This window comes from Bos indicus x Bos taurus, chromosome 11 (genome assembly GCF_003369695.1).
Source record: "Bos indicus x Bos taurus breed Angus x Brahman F1 hybrid chromosome 11, Bos_hybrid_MaternalHap_v2.0, whole genome shotgun sequence".
NCBI lineage: Eukaryota > Metazoa > Chordata > Mammalia > Artiodactyla > Bovidae > Bos > Bos indicus x Bos taurus.
In genome coordinates, this window is record NC_040086.1 from 24,318,600 (window position 1) to 24,339,982 (window position 21,383).

Genomic DNA, 21,383 nt, shown 5'->3' on the forward strand with positions numbered 1-21,383 from the left:
GCAAGACTTGGAATGGAAATGAAGGATGAGATATTCACCACGCAGGCAGCAAGTAGAGGGCTATCAAGGTGAACAGCCTTACCAGAGGCATGGAGGGTCAGCCTAGGGTATTCAGAACCTGCCTGGAGTTTCCAGATCTAGAAGAATCGATGTCATGTGGCTGGTTTTCCAGGAGGGGTTGGAAATCTTGGTTCTAGTCCAAGAACTACTCTTGCAGTCACAGGAACCCCCAAATCACTGAAACTGGTGCCTTTTCCACAAACTGCTGCCCTAGTCCCTGCTTTTGATGCACTCAAGTCCTCTTTATTGATCAGTTCTCTCTTACAGACCCAGGTCCTTGGCTTATCTGAAATATGTACCAGTTCTTGGCAAGAAACACTTGCCCCTTACAAAATTGTAGTTATGTAGTTACTACATAACTACATAAAAATGTAGTTACATTTGCATTCATATCATATCTCTTGTCTACTGCAAAGTATCACATGAACCTTCCTTCCTTCTTTAACGGTTACTAGAATGGATACAGGGAACTAAGTGTACTGGATTTCAGAGAGGGGCCTATCTTTTCTCATGGTAACCTTCTGGAAACACTGGTGGATTATATTAATAAATCAGAGGACCACAATATGGGAGACTAGTAGCTGGATTAATAACCAGGTTCAAAGGACAGTGATCCTGGATTGATGTCAAGTTCTAGAAGATAATCTATATTGGTGTGACTGATGGCTCAACCCTCAGCCCTCTCCCAGGCAACATCTTTTAAATCAATAACTTGAATGAAGATATAAAAAGCAGACATCACATTTTCTAATGGCTGAAACAAGGACAGTTAGTATTGATAGCAGAAATGAAAACTGCATACCTCTCCAAAGACCAGCCTAGGGCCAATCTACCAAGAGGAATTTCACCTGAAATGAAAGGGTCTTTACTTGAGTTCCAAAAGCCAGTGCACAAGAACACAACGTAGATCTCAGATTCAGCGGAAACTGTAAAAGGGAAAAACATTGAAGGGTGTTAGCCAATGGTGAGTTAACTAAGGAGTGAAGATGCAGCTGCATGAATCTGGCTTTCTGTTATGGAGGTGGGGGCAGGGGTAGGGAGGAAGGGCAGTTTAACTCTGAAGGTTTACTCCTGAGATTCTTCAGCCCCCCACTACCCCAGGGCTGCATTTAGTAACTCCTACTCTATTCCATTAAATGTATTTGGGTTCCCAGACCCTACCCGCCGCCCTGCCCCCAGCCGGAGCCACGAGCCCTTAGAAGGTAAAGAGAAACGCTGAGAGCTTGGAGTCTGGGAAGAGCTTGGAAACCAAAGCTCTCTGAGCCTCTCCCCGCATGGCCCTATCCCTGCTGATAAGGATGAGAGCGAGGCTGGCTGACAAGTGATTGGAAACAGGAGTTCCCAAACTCTTTAACCCTTCCCTAGCCTGCCTGCCTCTCTGGAGTCTCTGAACACTGAGGCGTGTCTCCCTGGGGCTCCCTCTCTGTACCGGGGCTCTTTGACTCTCGCCACCAACCTTTCCATCTTCCTCTCCCTTTGCCTGGCAGGTAAACAAATGCTGCCAACCTACCTGGAAAACAGTTACTACCACCACCACCACCGAACGCCAAGATAAAGCCCCTCCACCTTTGGACCACCCTGATAAGTCAGCCAGGGACTCCCCCTCTACTCCTGACTACCCACCCACCTACCCACCCCCGCCACCAAACCACCGCCACCCAGCACTCTTAGCCACCACACCCCGCCAGTCAGTTCAGAAGCAGGAGACTATGAGGTGAATGTCAGTGGTGAGCATTCACGGGTTCTGGGAGCAGAGACCTCAGGCTCAGTGCCAGCAGCCTAACCCCAGCCCCATTCTCTGCAGCCCTGGCTGGCTGTGGAGCCCTCTGGGGACCTTCAGGGGTTACCCTGAACCAGACCTGACCGCACTGAGTCATCTTAAGGGCCCTCCACCCACCTCGGTATTGCCTGCCACGTGGACAGGCCTCCTTGGATTGCAACAGATGACTAGAGGGTCTGTCCTTGGCAGTGGTCGCCAGAACTGAAGCTGAGAGGGAAACGGCCCCCAAACCCCCACCCCTGGGGAGAGGGAGTTAAGGATAAAACAGGTTTACTGGTCACAGTAATTAAGTGTAAAAGAGTTTCCTTCAGGAGAATGGAATTCAGATAAACTGCCATTATCATGCAAAGCAGCTTTGCACCTAAAAGCCCTTACCCAAACAAGCAGTTTAATTAAATCCCTAATCTTCACTGGCCTGTTGTGACCCCTTTCCTACCCCCCACCCCATCCATGCACTGTCTTAGGAACTTCAATATTCCATTTAAAACACTTAACTTGTAAGCATGCAAAACATGCCCCCACATGGTGCTTCTGGGTCTGGGTCCTCTGAGGCTCAGGTAGTCCTGATTGGGAAGCCAATGGCGAGGGTGTGCATGCTGGTGACAGTGAAGAGATGGAAGCGGGCATGGCCTCGAACAGGAGGATGTGTGCCTCGCACAGCCCTGCCAGCTCCTGTTCGTCCCCAGGAGGCTGGTGCCCACATAAGATCCACCCCACTCAAACGTAACATTCACAGTCTCACCACTCATGGAAAGTGGGTAGCAGCCCTTACAGACTTGGATGTGTTAAACCGGAAGAGGCAGGCCTGGACTAATTGACCTATCGTGTCCCCGTTTGTGAGGCCACACTGACCGCTACTAAGAACCACAGGAGGGATGCCAAGCCCGTTAGTGAGAACCACGTTCTCTGGAGAAAGGCTGGAGCAGCGATCTGCAGTTGAGGCAATGTGCTATAGGTAGAGGGAGCAGGCAAGCTCAGTCACCAAGTCGTGTCCAGCTCTTTTGCGACCCATTGGACTATAGGCCACCAGGCTCCTCTGCCCATGGGATTCTCCAGGCAAGAATACTGGAGTGGGTTGCCATGCCCTCCTCCAGGGGATCTTCCCGACCCAGGGATCAAACCCACATCTCCTGCATTGGCACACGAATTCTTTATCACTGAGCCACGGGGGAAGTCCCAGGTAGGAGGAGAGACTAGGATAACAGAATGGAATGGTTGAAGGGGGAAAAGCTGGGGAGAAGTCAGGTCCAAGGGGTGCTGATAGAGAACAACCCAGCAGAACCTTCTAACATCTCATAATGTTAGAGGAATTGTGCCTTCACGTAGGAAAGAAGGAAGAAAAGTGTCAGTCGCTCAGTTGTGTCCAACTCTTTGTGCCCCGTGGAATATATAGCCTGCCAGACTCCTCTGTCCATGGAATTCTGGAAACCACATATCAAATGCTGGGGGTCAGGGCATGTTATCTCTTCAGTTGCAACCATTGTAAGGCAGGGGTCCCTCAACCTCCAGGATATAATACCTGATGATCTGAAACGGAGCTGATGTAATAATAATAGAAATAAAATGTACAATAAATGGAATGCACTTGAATCATTCTGAAACCATCCCCCAACCCCATCAGTGGAAAACCTGTCTTCCACAAAACCAGTCCCTGGTGCCAAAAAGATTGGGAACTGCTGCTGTAAGACAGATCTCATTCTGTTACCTTCACCCCCACCCCCACAGGGAGAAACTAAGATGCAGGCTGGTGAGCAGACTGGCCCAATGTCACACAGCCTGTGTTCAGCAGAAGCACGATTCAAGCGCTGGCCTGCCACACTGAAAAGTCCACGCTTTCTGCGAAACCACAGATCAGCCGCAAGGATTATAATGTTGGAGAGGGGATTAACCACCCAAGAGTACTCATTGCCCTCCCTTGCTTCTGCAGTAAGAACGTTTCCATCCTGAAACAATCCACTGCCTCTGAGGGAGAGCGGGAAGGTCTCAGCAGGCATGAGGGACTCAGCTGTCAGCCCTTAGGAGGTGGACAAGGGAGCCAGGCTGGTGGCGGCGCGGGCGGGCTTGTTGGGGCTAAATTTCGAGAGAGAGAAGAGCCCCAGGGGAGTTTTCTTTGCAGGAAAGAAGCATCAGGTGCTGGAAGCTGCAGGGACGGGGTGGGGGGTGGGGTGGGGTGCATCTGTAAGTCATAGAACAAACACCAGACCTCTCCACTTAAGACCTCATTCTTTTGCTGGGGGTGAGCAGAGGAGGCACCTCTATTTGGGAACCAGTGAAACTTAAGTCACCCTGAACCCTGCACTTTTTCTGTTACTTGTATAGACTTCATGGTGCTTGGAGAAGCCGTGGACCTTCTGTAGAGGAAGTTATATTTCTGGAAATGAGACTCTCTGGATTCATGAAATTTGCCTGTTTCTTGAGGATTCCCTCCTTTTTTGTACAGTGGCTTTTCTTTGCAAAGAGAAGGCGTCTTTCAGGGAGGTTCCGATAAATCTTATGAGCAAATGAGTGAAGTGGAGGTGTTTGAGACAGCACGAGGCCCAGGCCCTAAGGGAGCTCCCCAAGTGCTTCATTCCTTTAGTCCTGAGCAGGGGTTCCACGCAGCCGGCCTTGAGTCCGCCCCCGCCTCCACCCCTGCTCCGAAGCCAGGTGTTTCCAAAGGTCATCCACTTGGAATGACAGGTGCTGCTATTTTGACTTCAGAAAGACAGCCTGGGAGGGAGGAAGACTCCTTGGCTCCAGGGTTGATATGGGTGGGTTAAGAAAATGGGATTTTGGAAAAGATCTGTTGCAGAGTCCTTTGTCTCTCTTAGAGCAAAGACAACAGAGAAGAATTTTAAAAGGCTGTCCTGGTCTCCAGAACCCCCTCTGGAAGCAGATGGCATGTCAACAGGTTCCAGGGCAGGCCCCAGAGGCCCCAAACCTGGGAGCCTTATTGGAATGCAATTACCCTAAGTGCTGGCTGCTGGGATGAAAAGGCAGGAATGCAATTATGGAAGGAGCATGCTGCAAGCTTTCATTGATTAACCTGTCCTGTCTGATTCCATTCCCCACTGGGATGATTTTGGGGCCTGGAGGGTTGCCCTGTGCCCTAAGGTTATGAGAAAGAAAAACAGTCACTGTAGAAAGCGAATGCCAGAAGCAGGGTTCGAGAGCCTCAGGAGGGCCTGTGGGCCCCTGAAATTGCATTGCAGATGTACTTGTGCAAATGCAAAGTGTGCGTTTAGGAAGAGATGTTACACTCCTTACATGCTTAGAGGGCCCTGCAGCCCTCAAAGGGTCAAGAAGCACTGGGTCGGGGGAATGAAGAGATATCAGCTGGGTTGTTGGAAGAGGCCTCCAGGAAGTCCCTTCAGTTTTCAACTCCAAGTGACTGTGACCCATCTGGGTGCAATTCTGGCTCCACCACTTGCCAGCAAGTCACTTAGCCTGTTGGTGTCTCAGTTTGGTCTGTAAAATGAAGGTAAAAATACCTACATCCTGGGGTTGCTGAGGGAATTAAATGATATAAAAATGCAAAGTTCTTAGCCCAACATCTAGCCCTTAATAAGCTTGCTAATAGGATCCATTTTGATTTTGATTTTCTATTCAAGTTCAGAAAATAAAGTGGCATATTTACAGGTACACTTCTGAGCGGTCTTTTGAACCTCCAACTCACAGTCTAGATTCTGTAGAAATCCCCTGGCAAGACCCTCCTCCAAAATTGAGAGGGACCCTGAGATCCAGCATCTCCAGACACTGCCTCCTCGAACCCTGCCCCACAGGGCACTTCTCCCCTGTGAGACACCAGGATCTGGCCACACCAGGGAACAAGAGCTTCTGGAAGAGGGGGCTTATCAAGTCTCTGGGTGGTGCCAGTGCAGTGGAGGGGTTATGACCAGCCTGCCCCATCAGGAAAAGTTTCTGGAAATTTCAGTCACCAAAATTTTCCTGCCTGTTGAAATGATGCAATCACACACTCAGTTAAAATGCACTTTTCTATCCTAACAAGGTCTAGAATGAGACTAATCCAAGACCCCGTATCTATAGAATGTCTAGAGTGGGACTAGCAAAAGAAAAACCAAGCCTCTCCTCTTTCCCTCTGTATTGTGTGTTAGTCACTCAGTCGTGTCCGACTCTGCGACCCCATGGACTGCAGCCCGCCAGGCTCCTCTGTCCATGGGATTCTCCAGGCAAGAATACTGGAGTGGGTTGCCATGTCCTTCTCCAGGGAATCTGCCTAACCCAGGGAGATCCCGGGTCTCCTGCACTGTAGTCAGATTCTTTACCATCTGAGCCATCAGGGACCCGGGTCCCTCTGGTATTAAGTGTGTTTTTTAAATTTTCTGTAATTTTGATGCTTTGCTCTGCGGCCTTGCTAACATTGGAGGGATGGCTCCTCTCCGGGGTTAGCCAGTTTCTAGAGATAAACACTCACCTGCCGGTACAGCTTTCATATGCAAACCAACCAACCCAGAGTCCAAGCCCTCAGCCACCTCCTTTATAGATCTCTTTACACTCCACAACAATATCCTCGACTCTAATCTCCCCAGGACCAGGGTACAGACAGCAGGGACAGCCCCTGTGCATTAGAACCCACTGCAATGTTTCAAACTAGCCAATCTGCTTACCCTGCCTGCCCTGTGGAAACCACAGTAAAGGCTCTTGTCCACATTTTCCATCACTCCCTCTGCCCCCTGACTGACCATGGTGCTTCCCCGTGTCCCCCACCATGGTGTGGCCTGTGCCCTTTTTGGGGGCCCTATGAGTATAACAAACTATCTTTTCAATGGCAATTGTCTCCGGATCCTCTGACCCATTGGCCTTACCATACCTGAGTAATAACAATACCTGAGTAATAATAAAACCTACATTTAACACACCCTCTTGGGACTTCCCTGGTGGTCCAGTGGTTATGATTCCTGTGGTATGGCCGAAAGATTTTTTAAAACTTCTTTAAAACACTCTCTTTTCCTCACACCTTCCCCACCTGTGAGAGCCTAAGAGTTCTCCTCCTGTAGAACCCAGTCTACCCAGGCATCTTCCTTCCCAGTTCCAGTGGCTCTGGTCTCCTTCCTGCCACCTGTCCCTGCAGCCCCAGGGAGGAACCAAAGCCTCTACCACCTCCCAACTCCAGCAGGAATTCTAGAGGTGATAGCCTTGGGAGGATCTTTATTCTTCAGTTCCCAAGAGAGACTCTACCCAAGGAGCAGAGAGCTGGAGTGGGCTTTGAGCTGTTGATTCATCAATCATTCATTTATTCATTAATCATTCATCCCCCCTCCCATCAATCATTCATCTGCTTATTTATGCATTCAGCTTGTTTGTACCTCTTCCTTGCTTTGGTTGCAGCAGATGTTGGTCCTCTTCTGCTTTGATCTGTTCCCAGCTTCTGCGGCAGCTGCCCAGCAGAGGCCATCTGATGTCACTTTGTTCGTTACCTGGATGAAAGGGTGTCTCCCTCTCAGAGGAGCCTGAGACAAACAAAGGGACAGTGCAGAGCCGTCCCTGCCTGGAAGCCCCCTTCCATTGCAGGCTCCAGCCTCCTGGTCCACAGGTCAGTGGGAGGGGTGGGGAGGGGCTGCAGAGGGATCATCAGGGCCAAACAAAGAATAAAGGTTGTACACTTGCTTCACAGCTGCTTGAAAGCCACTTATCGGGGAGGCAGGGGGCCACAGGAGACTCAGCCTCCAGGCCTGGCTGTGAAGCCTGGGCCCAGCACTTTGCTGCAGTCCAATGTGTTAGTCACTCTTTGTGACCCCTTGGACTGTAACCCATCAGGCTCCTCTGTCCATGGGATTTCTCAGGCAAGAATACTGGAGTGGGTTGCCATTTTATCCTCCAGGGAATCTTCCTAACCCAGGGGTCAAACCCAGATCTCCTGCACTTCAGGCAGATTCTTCACCGTCTGAGCCACCAGGGAAGGTCATTTTCACTGTCCAGAGAACATGGCAAATGGCAACCTGAGGCTCGAGTTTTAGAGGCCTAAGCCACTAGCCTCCTGACAAGTCTGGCAGCTTCCACCCACCCCACCCTACTTCACCCCAGAAAGCCTCAATCAAAAGCCAGAGACCCTTTCACATGAGTCAGATTGTGTCCCCTCTGCTCAAGTCCCTGCCATGACATCCCATTCACTCAGCACAGAACCCGGGGCCCCAGAGGATTTGGTCTTCACTTACACCCCACTAACTTGCTCCTTTCAGGCCCCACTGGCCGTGCCCACCGTCAACTCACCAGCCACACTCCCACCTTAACGCTTTTACCCTGTGTTGTTTCCAGCCTTTTCCTGTGGAGTGCTCTTGATCCCTGAGTGCTCCTGAAAGTGACTCACTTCTCATGTCTTTCAAGTCTTTGCTCAGTTGATAGCTTTCCACAAGCCTACCCTGACCCACCATATTTAAAACTGCAAACCACACACACACACACCACTCCCAATCTCCTCACTCCTTAGCACTTACCGCCTTATAATATACTTCAGAATTCTTACTGTTTCTACTGTTTATTGTCTTTCTCCAAGTGCTAGAACACAGCCTCCAGAAGGGCAAGCGGTCTTTGTCTATCTTCTTCGCTGATGTATCCCAAGGGGGTACCCGTGGATGCCCGGTCCATTAGAGACGCTCAGTAAAGCATCCTTTGGAGGAAAGAATGAACGAATGACCAGGCTCTGGGAGGCTCTTAGGGTAAAGCCTGGGATGGCACAGGCTGTGGACTCTGGGGTTTGCTGTGGTAGAATCTAGGAGGTCCACAGTGACCTGGGTCAGCTGTGCTGAGGAGAAGGAAGCCAGACAGCTCACCCGCTGCCAGCCTTCTCAAGAAGCGAAGGTAGGCAGCACCATCAGGGAGAGCTGCGCTAACTCGAGATGCCAGCTCCGTGCCGCTCTGGGGCTGGCCAGCACTCTGGATATCATTAGCTGATTTGTTCTGCTCTGCAGAATGTACTTTTCATATTTAGGCAGAAAAAAACAGCTTTCGGTCCTCGTGCCCTTTCTTCTGTGAGCTGTAGCACATGGCCTGCTTATTATGAATTAATCCTCTAAAGAGCATGTTCATTATTCTAATTTAATTGTGCTTCGTTTCAGAAAATAACTCAACCCAGCGCGGAATAAACTCCAACACTGATCGGTTTTCAAGAAGTTAACCTAAGACAAAATACTGCTAGAGGGCAGCAGCAATTTGGAATCATTAAAGGGAACCCATGTAAATAATAAAAACAAAACTAAAATGCAGAATTAAATTAAGGAATAGGAAATTAAATTTGTGAATCTGATCTGAAATTGAGGCCCTATATGCACAGGCTTTACCCTGGCTTGGCTCTTTGCTCAGGAGGGCTGGGGTGGGAAGGTTCTGCAGAGGTTCCCAGCCCAGGGAAGCAGCCGACAGGAGTGCGCACACCAGCCTCGCCTCCTGGGTGACAGTGTGCTGTCCTGGGAAGAGTGGTGTAGGCTCGCAGGGAGTAAAGGGACTTCCCTCCCACGAGGCCCTCTAGGAGGAAGATGAGAGCCGCATCATCCCAGCTACTTCTGGATGACTTGCATCGAGTGCCAGTGACTAGAGAAGGAGAACCAACAGCCTGCAGCTGAGAGGCTGCGCTGCCACCACTGGAGGCTGCACAGGAAATGAGGCAGATGGATGCAGGCTGGCTGCCCCGAGATGCTGAGAGCAGACACAGGCAGAGTGGCCTCTCCAGTCCCACTCCACCCCAGCGCTCCGTCACCCTCCCACAGGTAACCCCACTTGGGACAGGGACTGGGGTCTTGCCCCCTGCCCTAGCAGTAGCCCCTAAGTCCTAAAGACTATTTAATGTACAGATGCGGAGATGCAGATTTCAACACCAGACAAATAGTCATCCCGGCAGGTAAAGAGGGAGACAGGGAAGAGAGATAAGTGGGGGTGTTGGGAGAGAGCAGACTTGCAGACTGCATGGTGTCTGAGGGCTAGGGGTACCAGGGGCAGGCTTAGCACCACGGCTCAGACTTCATTGTGTAGTTTACCAGGATTTTTAGACCGTGTTCCTAGGGTGTCTTCTCTCCTTCCTCCTGCCCCCAGCTCCATGCAGCTCTCTTCTCTTTCCCTCTCCTCCATTCGCCAAGGGGAAGGAGTCGAGCTTCCAGAGTCAAACAGGCTGGTTTGAATCACGGTTCTTTCTCTTACTTAGCACTGGAGCTGAGGGTACTATCTCGCCTTTCCTCCCCTCATTTTCCTCATGTGTTGTTGTTCGGTTGCTCAGTCGTGTCTGACTCTTCGTGACCCCATGGACTACAGCATGCCAGGCCTCCCTGCCCTTCACTGTCTCCCAGAATTTGCCCAAACTCATCTCCATTGAGTCGATGATGCCATCCAACCATCTCATCCTTTGTCATCCCCTTCTCCTCCTGCCCTCAATCTTTCCTAGCATCAGGGCCTTTTTCAATGAGGTGGCTCTTTGTATCAGGTGGCCAAAGTATTGGAGCTTCAGCTTCAGCATCAGTCCTTCCAATGAATATTCAGGGTTGATTTCCCTGATTTGATCTCCTTGCAGTCCAAGGGACTCTCAAGAGTCTTCTCCTGCACCACACTTTAAAAGTGTCAGTTCTTCAGCACTCAGCCTTCTTTATGGTCCAACTCTCACATCCATACATGACTACTGGAAAAACCATAGCTTTGACTATACAGACCTTTGTCGGCAAAGTTATGTCTCTGCTTTTTAATAAACTGTCTAGGTTTGTGATAGTTTTTCTTCCAAGGAGCAAGTGTCTTTTAATTTCATGGCTGCAGTCACTGTCCACAGTGATTTTGGAGCCCAAGAAAATAAAATCTGTCACTGTTTCCATTGTTTCCCCATCTATTTGCCATGAAGTGATGGGACTGGATGCCATGATCTTCGTTTTTTGAATGTTGAATTTTCAGCCAGATTTTTCTCTCTCTTTTACCCTCATCAAGAGGCTTTTTAGTTTCTCTTCATTTTCTGCCATTAGAGTGGTTTCATCTGCATATCTGAGGTTGCTGATATTTCTTGCTGCAATGTTGATTCCAGTTTAGTATTCATCCAGCCCAGCATTTTTCATGATGTGCTCTGTATCTAAGTTAAATAAGCAGGGTGACAATATACAGCCTTGATGTACTCCTTTCCCAATTTGGATCTGGTCTGTTGTTCCATGTCCAGTTCTACCTGTTGCTTCTTGACCTGAATTCAGGTTTCTCAGGAGACAGGTAAGGTGGTCTGGTATTCTTATCTCTTGAAGAATTTTGCACAGTTTGTTGCGATCCACACAGCCAAAGGTTTTAGCATAGTCAATGAAGTAGATGTTTTTGTGGAATTCCCTTGCTTTTTCTACGATCCAGTGGATATTGGCAATTTGATCTCTGGTTCCTCTGCCTTTTCTAAACCCAGCTTGTACATCTGGAAGTTCTCGGTTCACATACTGCTGAAGTCTGGCTTGAAGGATTTTGAGCATTACCTTGGTAGCAAGTGAAATGAGCACAATTGTACAGCAGCATGAACATTCTCTGGCATTGCCTCTCTTTGGGATTGGAATGAAAACTGACCTTTTCCAGTCCTGTGTTGCTGACATATTGAGTGCAGCACTTTAACAGCATTGTCTTTTAGGATTTGAAATAGCTTGGCTGGAATTCCATCACCTCCCTAGCTTTGTTTGTAGTAATGCTTCCCAAGGCCCACTTGACTTCACACTCCAGGATATCTGGCTCTAGGTGAGTGACCACACCATTGTAGTTATCTGGGTCATTAAGGCCTTTTTTGTATAGTTCTGTGTATTCTTGCCACCTCTTAATCTCTTCTGCTTCTGTTAGGTCCTTGCTGTTTCTGTTCTTTACTGGGCCCATCTTTGCATGAAATGTTCCCTTAGTATCTCCAATTTTCTTGAAGACATCTCTAGTCTTTCCCATTCTATTGTTTTCCTCTATATCTTTGCATCATTCACTATTCTCTGGAACTCTGCATTCAGTTGGTATCTCACCTTTCTTCACCTCAGTTTCCTTGTGTGTAATAATAATAATACCTACCACCTTGGTTAGTTACAAGGAGTAAATGAAATAAAGCAGCTGGTCCCAGCAGGCACACAGGCATTTCTGCCATTTCATTTTCTGCTTTATCAGCACGGGCCCCTACACTCTACACAGAAATACACACGCATTCACACATGTGCATACACAGGCTCTATCCTCATCAAAAGCCTTAGGCTGTGTTTCCAGAACACCACAACTAGCTTTGGGTTTTTTGTTGTTTTTTTTTTTTTTACCAGTCACTTGACTGCTTGCCTTGATTCACGAAGGCAAACACTGAAACATATGGCCATATTCCAGTATCTGCGTGGTTCTCCATGTCCATCTTCATTTTGCAGTCTACACAAAATTAATCACCTTACACCCTTTTTTGAAACAAAAGGAGAGCATAAGCAAGCAAAAAGCTTATGTGCATAATTTAAGGGACAGTGGTATTGGTTGCTCAGTCCATTAAACAGTGATTGCACCTAAAAATATCAAACAAGGAGATAACAAGGGCAGAAAAGGCTAACAGTCTTGCTGAACTCCCTGGCTGCTTCCCCTGGGGTCCCTTTACTGCTTGTGAGAGGCGGTGCTAGATCTCTTGTCCATCCCATGATCTGTTAGGGCACCATGATCTATAGCCCATCTTGGCTCCCCCAAAACAAATCCAGTAACTTCTATCAAAGGAAAATGATTCATGACATTAGTTAAAGGTGGTTTAAACAGATTTTATTCCAAACGAGAGGGGAATGCTGCTGAAGTGGGTTTGTGTTAGTGGAAAGAGATAGGGTTCAACTCCAGGCTGCTATTGTTTTTGTTGCTGTTTAGTCGCTAAGTCCAGAGAAGGCAATGGCAACCCACTCCAGTATTTTTGTCTGGAGAACCTCAGGGACGGGGGAGCCTGGTGGGCTGCCATCTATGGGGTTGCACAGAGTTGGACACAACTGATTAGCAGCAGCAGTCGCTAAGTCATGTCCAACTCATTTTCGACCCCAAGTCTTTTGGTGGACTGCTGCTGCTACTGCTGCTAAGCCGCTTCAGTCGTGTCCGACCCTGTGCGACCCATAGATGGCAGCCCACCAGGCTCCCCCGTCCCTGGGATTCTCAAGGCAAGAACACTGGAGTGGGTTGCCATTTCCTTCTTCAATGCATGAAAGTGAAAAGTGGAAGTGAAGTCGCTCAGTCGTGTCCAACTCTTAGCGACCCCATGGACTGCAGCCCACCAGGCTCCTGCATCCATGGGATTTTCCAGGCAAGAGTACTAGAGTGGGGTGCCATTGCCTTCTCTGTTTGGTGGACTATAGCCCACCAACTCCTCTGTCTATGGGATTTCCCAGGCAAGAATGCTGGAGTGAGTTGCCATTTCCTAGTCCAGGGGATCTTTCTGACCCAGTGATCGAACCCGGGTCTCCTGCATTGGCAGGTAGTTTCTTTACCACTGAGCCACCAGGGTAAGCCTGCAACCCCAGAGATGACAAGGAAAAGCAGGAATTTATAGCCAAGGAGCAGGGTGGGATCCATGCATGGAAAATTACTAAGAGGATGCATCAGAGCTTAGGAGGGATTCTGGCTCAACAGACCTAACAGGACTCTTGCTGAAGGCAGGCTACAAGGATCTGACACCAGTTAGGGGGATGGAGTGGATGAAGACCCCAGTCAGATGACAAGTGTGATCAGATACCAAGAGCAGAGGATTGTGACTAAACTGACTCAGCAGGACTCCTGATAAACCTAGACAATGCAGAAATTAACACTGAAGCCCCAAAGTTAGGGCCTGATTGAGAAGAGAGTTCAGAAGAGCCTGAGTAGAGTCTGGGCAAGAAGAGGACCTTTGCCATTCTAGAGTGGCTTTGTGGCCAGATTCAAGACCAGCTGGAGATGCACCGTCAGTGGAAAGGAAGCTGGAGAGCCAAGCTCGGCCTGAGGCTTCCAGGAACCAGGTTGAGTTACCTGAAGTTAAGGACAAGGGCAGAAGGTCACAGTGGTGGTCTGTACTTAGATGGAGGGGCAAAGGCTGCAAAATAACCCCTAGGCCCTTAAGCAAAGGCCACCCAAATCTCTTAGATACACAAAACACATGGGAAAAGAGAGCTTCCAAAGGGGCCTGCCCACAGGACGCACCTGAAGGAGGTTAATTTCTAGGAGGCTGGAATGAGCCTGGCTGGTTAAACGGTTTCTGTATTTTTGAACCTGGATGAAAACTTCTGCATCCGGAGGACAAACCTGTCTGCCCAGGTAGGCATCTGCATGGGCACAGCCTCACCATTTGACCATGAAGTTCAAGTCGTGTCTACCCAAAAGAAGAGCTTCCAAGGTGGCTGCATTTTCAAGGACCAAATTGGCTTCTCTCAATCAACCAAACTCCCTTCTATATAAAATAATGTTGCTCGGCTTATGTGACCCACCCACACATAAAATCATCCATGGATTCCTTTCCTGGCGTGTGAGTCTGAAAGTCACTCAGTCGTGTTCAACTCTTTGCAGCCCCATGGACTATACGGTCCATGGAATTCTCCAGGCCAGAATGCTGGCGTGGGTAGCCTTTCTCTTTCCCCAGGGGATCTTCCCAACCCAGGGATAGAACCCAGGTCTCCTGCATTGCAGGCAAATTCTTTACCAGCTGAGCCACAAGGGAAGCCCATTCCTTTCCTTACTAGATAATAATATTGCTGATAATACTAGCAAAAATAGTCAACACTCATCAGGAGCTGGCTTATCAAACGTCTGTTCTAAGATCTTTGTAAGAATCAGCTCATTTAATATTTACAACTGTCTGAAATAGTTATTATCATCCCCATTCTAAAGATGAGGAAACTAAGGGCCAGGGAAATCCAGCAACTTGCCCATTATAACAATAGAACATAGCAGCGCTAGGGTTTGAATCCATTTAAGAATTTTTGGAAACTTAGCCAACCTTTTTACACACATACACACAAAGATTCTGGAGCCACCTATCCATAATACAGCGCTTCCTGTTGGTCGGCAGCTCCCCGTCCACAAATCTATCCATAGTGACCCTAAATCTAGGCCACACAAGTAAAGAGACTACACTGGACCTTCAGTGACTCACATCTGGAATGTTTTCAAAAATGCCTTCACACCATTTGCTCCCCTGGTCCTCATGGCTGGGTCTTCATGGTCATCCTTGCCCTTTGGCAAGTGCTGCGGCCTGTGTTCTGTGGGATGTATGGTTTATAGACAAGACCAGGCTTTATTCTGTTTCACAGGTCGGCTCCTTACAGCCTGTGAGGGCAACACAGGTTTGGCATCTGGGAGAATGTTCCTAGAGGAAACAGGCTTGTCAGTGTGCAGATACTTGTTTAAATTCCAGACCCTGGTTTTTAAGACACACATTTGCAGTGGGCCTATATATTGCGATAGATGAACGGTTTTCTGGAGTATCTGTATTATTAGATTTGACCTACCAACGAAACAGCAAAGAAAGAGTGGAAAATTAAAGGTGATTTGATATTAGCCTCCTATTCATATTAGAAAAAGTAACTACTCTTGCGGTTTTCCTCACAGAGGTGTCTTTATTCATTTGACATGCCTTTAATAACTAATTCTAGTTGTCTGGTTGCCAAGAAAGATTTCCTACGGGCAGACTTGAAAGTGACTCGGAACTCTTTGCATGCCCGGCTTCAAATGATCCCAGAACAGCAAACATTCTGCTTCCCTCCAGACTTCTGAAGTGTGGGAATAACATGAAAGAATGAACAAGAATCATTCTGCAGCCTGCCTATCCTCAGACTGAAGCTGGCTGGCAGAGGCTGTGGCTGGGTCTACACGGACCAGGCATAGGGAGATTTGAAATAATCTCATGAATTTAATCTATGGAGTTCACCAAACCAAGTGATTTCTTTCAAGAAAAGAAATCTACTTTGGGGCCAGAATGATCCAGGTCAGTCATAGGCAGACTGAGTTTTCCTCTGCCTGTGTAGACCTGGAGTGGGCAGAGAAAGACAGGGAAAACCATAGCATCCCAACCAAGGAGCACATACTATGAATATGTATGAATATTCACTATGGTGGTTATTTATCCATCTACGCATGCCATCCTAAGTGGGTCATGTACATAAGCTCATCTAATCCTCAAAAGATCAACAATCCTACCTATGAAGTGATTATTCCCATTTGACAGATGTGAACACCAAGCCTATGAAAAGTTATATGACTTGCCCAGGACACACAGTTTGGGAGGCAGAGGTTGGTTAGTTGTTCATCAAGCATCACCCTCTTCCTTCTGGACTCTCTGCTAGATGCCATTCCCAGGCCCCCTTGCAGGCAGGTGCAGCCATACGACTCAATTCTAACCAATAGCAACTGAGTAGAAATGGCATAAGCCATTTCCAGGTCTGGCCCATAAAACCTGCCTGTACAACAGATTCTCTCTTCTTCCACCCAATGGCTGAATGTGAGAGAGGAGGACCTGGAGAAGGGCAGAATCTGAATATGTAAGAATCTAAGAATCTCCACAATTGCTTTGAGCAGAGTAGCTTCCTCATCACTGCTCCTGCAGGAGAGGGTGATGTGAGCTGGAAATAATCAATTGTGCTAAAGCACTGAAGTTTAGTGATTGTTGGTTCCAGCAGAAAGCCTGAACTCCAAAGTCCATGCTCTTGGCCCTTCCTTGTCTGGAACTGCACTAGGTCTGATCAACCCTCCCCAGGAGACATTAAGACCCTCTAACTTTTTTTGAGTCTCATTCTTCCTATCTATCTCTACCAGGCCTGAGATGGTGATTTCTTAGCTTTCCACTTTCATGTCTATGCAGACACATTCCTGGTTTTAGAGAATCTGATCAAAGCCACTCCTTCTGTTTCTCAGTTAATCCCTCCCCATGTGAGGCTCTGGACCTCTGTCTGTGATTCCTCCTCTCTCCCAGGGACTTATCAAACTGGTCACTAGTGTCTCTTCCACCCTTGCCCTGCCCCCTTTCTCTCAGCCCCTGCTCTGTTCTGGCCTTCATCACATCTCACCTGATGTAATCATAACAACCTCCAAACTTGTCTCGTCCCCTCCTTCCCATCTTCCTGTTTCCTCCAAAATGGATCTTCCTAAAATGGATCTAGTTCCAGCATCCTTTGAATTACATTTCCCCAGGTGCAGTCTAACAGTAATAAAAATGCAAATACCTTTGACCAAGTAATTTCACTTCTGTGAATTTACAGAAACACACACAAAGTGATTAACATATGCGCGTATTAACTGCATCATTGTTTGAAGTAGTAAAAGACTGGGAACATCAAATGTCTGTCAGTGAAGTCTTGTTAAATAAACTATGGAGCACATTGAGTCTTACCTAAAAATCTCTAGGATCTATGGTTAAGTGATGATAAGCAAGGTAAAGGTTAAGTGTATACAACATGTTAATATTTGTGTTTTTAAAGTACTGGGGAAATATATCTCCATATGTTTACAAAGACATGGAATACCTCTGGAAGAATGCACAAGAAAAACTGGTAACAGCATTTGCTTCCAGGAAGAGAACAGAGCAATTGGAAATCAGGGGTAGGATGGAGACTTACTTTTCACTGAATATACTTTTGTATCAAGAGTTTATTCAGAACATGGATTATTTTTGAACATTAAAACACAACATGACCTGTTGGTACTTATTCGATGAAGTCCAAATCCTTTAGTCTGAAAGGAAAGACTCTCCAAGTTCTAGCTCCAACGAGTTTTTCCTGCTGGCCTTCTCACGCTACCGGCAGCATGGCTCTCAGGACATTCCTTGTACATCCCCATCTCTGTACCTTTGTTTAGAGCTCTCCCTCTCCTGGAAAGTCCCGACCCTGATCGGCAAGAACGCATTTCATCTGTTACCATCTTCATTTTCTTTATAACTTTATACTATGGCCCTTGATCCCAGTTTGCTGTATGTTTGAGGTAGGTGTCTTTCCTACAAGATGGTATGATATTTTATACATAGAAAGTGTTCAAAATATGCCAATGCCTTGAACCAAATTTATAATTTCACATGTCTCAGCCACAGCTTCTAAGAACAGCTGAGATCACCCTTCCCCAAGGTAAGGAAGGAGCAGGATCTGGAATTTACCCCATCAGGGAGGGGGTTGGACTAGGCCAGTAATACATCTCAGCCTGGGATGTTCTGCAAGAATGCATCTCATCCCCTGGTTTACTCCCAAGGTCACTCAGCTCTCTATCTCTTTGTCCAAAGACCCCCCAGAGTCAATGGTGCTGCTATGCTCAGAACTGAGCACTGGCCCTGTGGAATTGGACAGGGGAGAGAGAGAGACAGAGAGAGACGTCCATTGCCCTGGACCACAGTCTAGGGTTTAAACTCAGTTGTCACTATTATTTGAAGCCTATTAAGTTTATTTATGTTCCAAAGCAGGTCCACTAGAGAAGGACCATCATAGTCATAAATATCAGGGCTGCTGTTCTCCAGACACAGCTGGGCCTGTGGGCCCCTCCCCTTCTCAGCTCTGCAGACCCCACTTACAGGCAGGAGCCACATGCTCAGATTCAGGACAGCGCCCGCATCCTATCTGACCAATCCTGTCCACTCAGCCAGCACAACACATGCTCCTTCTGCATATCTGGGGTAGCTGGAGTGTGTCTGAACAAGACTCCGCGATCTGGGGGAGGGATGGCGTCTTCCAGTCCTACCCAAGTCATATGCACAAGGATCAGGAGCCCAGGGGTCCAGGCTTTCTCCTCAAAGAACCATGGGGACACAAGGATGGGCACTGAACCTGGGCACATCTAGAAGTCCATAAGAGAACACAGGACCGCTGGATATGATGTCCTCTGAGTTCTTGGCTGCATGGGGTTTTCATTTCATGTACCAGTGTGGGTTGGAGGAGACCTTTTAGTCCTAAGAGCCAGTGTCTTCAAAGCATATCCCACTGTACACTGGCCTTGGGAGAGTCTCCATGGAAAAGTAAAGGATATCTTGTGGTCAGAAAAGTTTATGAAACACTAAATATCCATTAAATCCTCCTCTGGGGAGAGTCACAATGTATATTTGCATATTAAAGGTCCCGAGAAGTCCTGCAGTAGAATGTACTTTCAGGGTGCTCTAAACATATTTGACAAAAGTATCCTTTTTTGGTAATCCTTATGAACATCCCTTGATAGGAGTGTTACATGGAGTACATTTTGGGAAGAGCTGCCTTTAGAGGTGTGTAAGCAATTCCCTCCCTTCCTTTAGCAAAGCCTAGGAGGAGAAACTTCTCTAACTTTCCCTTCACCTGATCAGTCAGAGCATGCTCTGTTGGTTTAGAGCAGTGGTTCCTAGATTAGCAGCACATTTAAATTTGCTACCACTGCAAATTTTCAGACCCCAATTGAACCAGATGCTCTGAGGGTGAGATCCAACGATTTGTGTTTTAACATGCCCTCCAGTTAATCTGGATGCAAGCTGTTAGTCTAAAGTTTTGGAAATCTCTTTCTCTGAATAGGTCTTATTTTACCTTCTTCATTTTCTGTATATGGTTTTATTTATCCCATACTTAATTCCGAAAAGGAAAAGATATGAACAACCAGTACTAAAATACTCACATACTAGCACAATTAAAACATGCATGCACACACAGAGAAACACTCCTTCCAATAATTCCACTTCTCTTCAATAATTCCACTTACCTCCTTCAGATCTGTAAGGCCCTCCTTGACCATTTCCAAAATGTCAATGTCCTCCCACTGGGCCTCCCTACTACCCTTCCTCCTCTACTTTATTTTTCTCCAGCATGTACAGAAGACAAAGGAGCCCAGTGGGCCACAGTCCATGGGGTCACCAAGAGTGGGATGAGACTGAGCATGGGCGCACACACACACACACACACACACTATCCAATATACTGTAAATTTTTATATCAATTTTCTTGCTCCCATCTAAAATCTAAATTCCATGGAAGCAGGGCTTTTCATCCGTTTCATCTCCTGCTTTTCCCTAGAACCAAAATGCCTCCAGCTTTAACCGTTGTTTAGTCATTCAGTTGTGTCGAATCTTTGCGACCCCGTGAACTGTAGCCCGTCAGGCTCCTCTGTGCATGGGATTTCCCAGGCAAGAATGCTGGAGTGGGTTGCCATTTCCTTCTCTAGGGGATCTTGCCGACCCAGGGATCGAACACACTGCAGGAGGATTCTTTACGCTTGAGCCAGCAGGGAAGCCCCTCTGCCTTAGTACATATTTGTTTAATGAGTGAGCCTTATTACAAGGAGTTAGGTGAGGGCCACTGCCTTGACAAAACAATTTCACTGGAGTTTCCGGGCATGCACAGAGTTACAGAGATCTCTAACTAATAACAGGAAATCAGACACTCCTGAAAAGGACAGAATTAGTGACACCCTCTTTTAGCCTGGAGGGCTCCTTGGGTGGGTAACAGAGCTATTGCTGGAGGCAGTCTGCCCCTGATGGATGGTGTCAGAGCCACAAGACTAAAATAGCTTCCACGGAGGAAACTTTTCTCTCTCCAGTGAGAAATGGACAGGCTTCTGCCCACAGATGTCTGTACTGAACTTACCTCCTGGCAGGGAGAAGCCGAAAGGGCGTGAAAGACAGGAAACTCTGCTGGTTTCATCAGTTTCGCAGGTTAAAAGTGGCAGGGCCTGAGGGGAAGATGGGAAGAGGGGGCGGCGGCAGAGCCGTCGACCATACTGAGTTATTTTTCAACAGCCTGCCAGGGCAGTAGCCCCCACCTCGGAAGAACGTATCCAGCACTGATAAATTTATAAAGTATTTGACCTTTAATCAATCCTAATATTTTCAATCCACAGAGCCTTCTTAAACGCCTGCAGCCTGCCCCTGGGCCCCTATTCATCACAATTACTGCTCCAACTGTCGGAGGCAGTGCATGAAACGGCGCACGCTGACGTCCAATATTTTATCACTAATAAAGAGAAACATCCCAAGTATTTGCACAGTTCTGATACTTTCCAGCCTCGAGCCCAGGAAAAGGGGGAGCGTGGTAGATTTATGCTCACTGCCCGGCATTGTTATTGGCCTTCTCGGCTGGAGCCTCTGGGACCGCTGGTCTCTGGCGCTTCACAGCCACAGACTCCGGCAAGCCTGCGGGAAGCTGGCCGGGCGCGCGCCAGACGGCCTGGGAGGGGCCCGCCGAGCACACAGTAGGCCCTTCCTCCGGCATCTGGAAAGTGGTGCGAAACATTATAAAGGCGATTTTTAAAAATCATGATTTGGCAAGGGCTCGCCTACACTGGTGGCTTTGTAAACAGATCAGTTGTTTATGAGGAATCTTGTTCCGGTTGTTGCCGCGTTTCGCCTTCCGTACCGCCCCCCTCCCCGCCCTCCACCATCCCCAGGCTGTGTCTGCGCGCAGCCAGGTCCCTTCTCAGACTCAGGACACTCCCTCTTTGGCCTCCCAGCTCCAAGCAGAGGGAAGCTCAGTTTCCAGCCAGTGTTCAGACGGCTGCGTCTACATGGCACCCAAACATCTGGATGAAATGTAAATAAAACAAGCAGATGTTTCTTCTTCCTTATAGCAGGTGCCTTGGCAGAGCCCTCTGCTGTAGGCTATATGGGAAGGGCTTTCTGGAGTCTGGGGCCCGGAGCAGGTTGGGGAGTGCAGCCCACTCCTTATCGAGGAGCTGGTCA

The 21,383-nt window shown here is 47.9% G+C and overlaps 2 long non-coding RNA genes across 2 annotated transcripts in view; one reads left to right on the forward strand and one right to left on the reverse strand.

Annotated features, from left to right (window-relative positions):
* LOC113901130 overlaps positions 1 to 1,305 on the reverse strand; it is a 779,591-nt gene extending 778,286 nt beyond the window's left edge. The window contains exons 1-2 of the long non-coding RNA XR_003513318.1: positions 1,222 to 1,305; positions 863 to 986 (exon numbers count right to left, since the gene is read on the reverse strand). This is a non-coding gene — a long non-coding RNA (uncharacterized LOC113901130). The remainder of the gene's footprint in view (positions 1 to 862; positions 987 to 1,221) is intronic.
* A 5,908-nt stretch (positions 1,306 to 7,213) lies between these two features.
* Positions 7,214 to 20,685, forward strand: LOC113901129. The gene is made up of 3 exons (XR_003513317.1): positions 7,214 to 7,373; positions 8,896 to 9,540; positions 20,546 to 20,685. It is a non-coding gene; the product is annotated as an uncharacterized LOC113901129 (long non-coding RNA).
* The last annotated feature ends 698 nt before the right edge of the window (positions 20,686 to 21,383 follow it).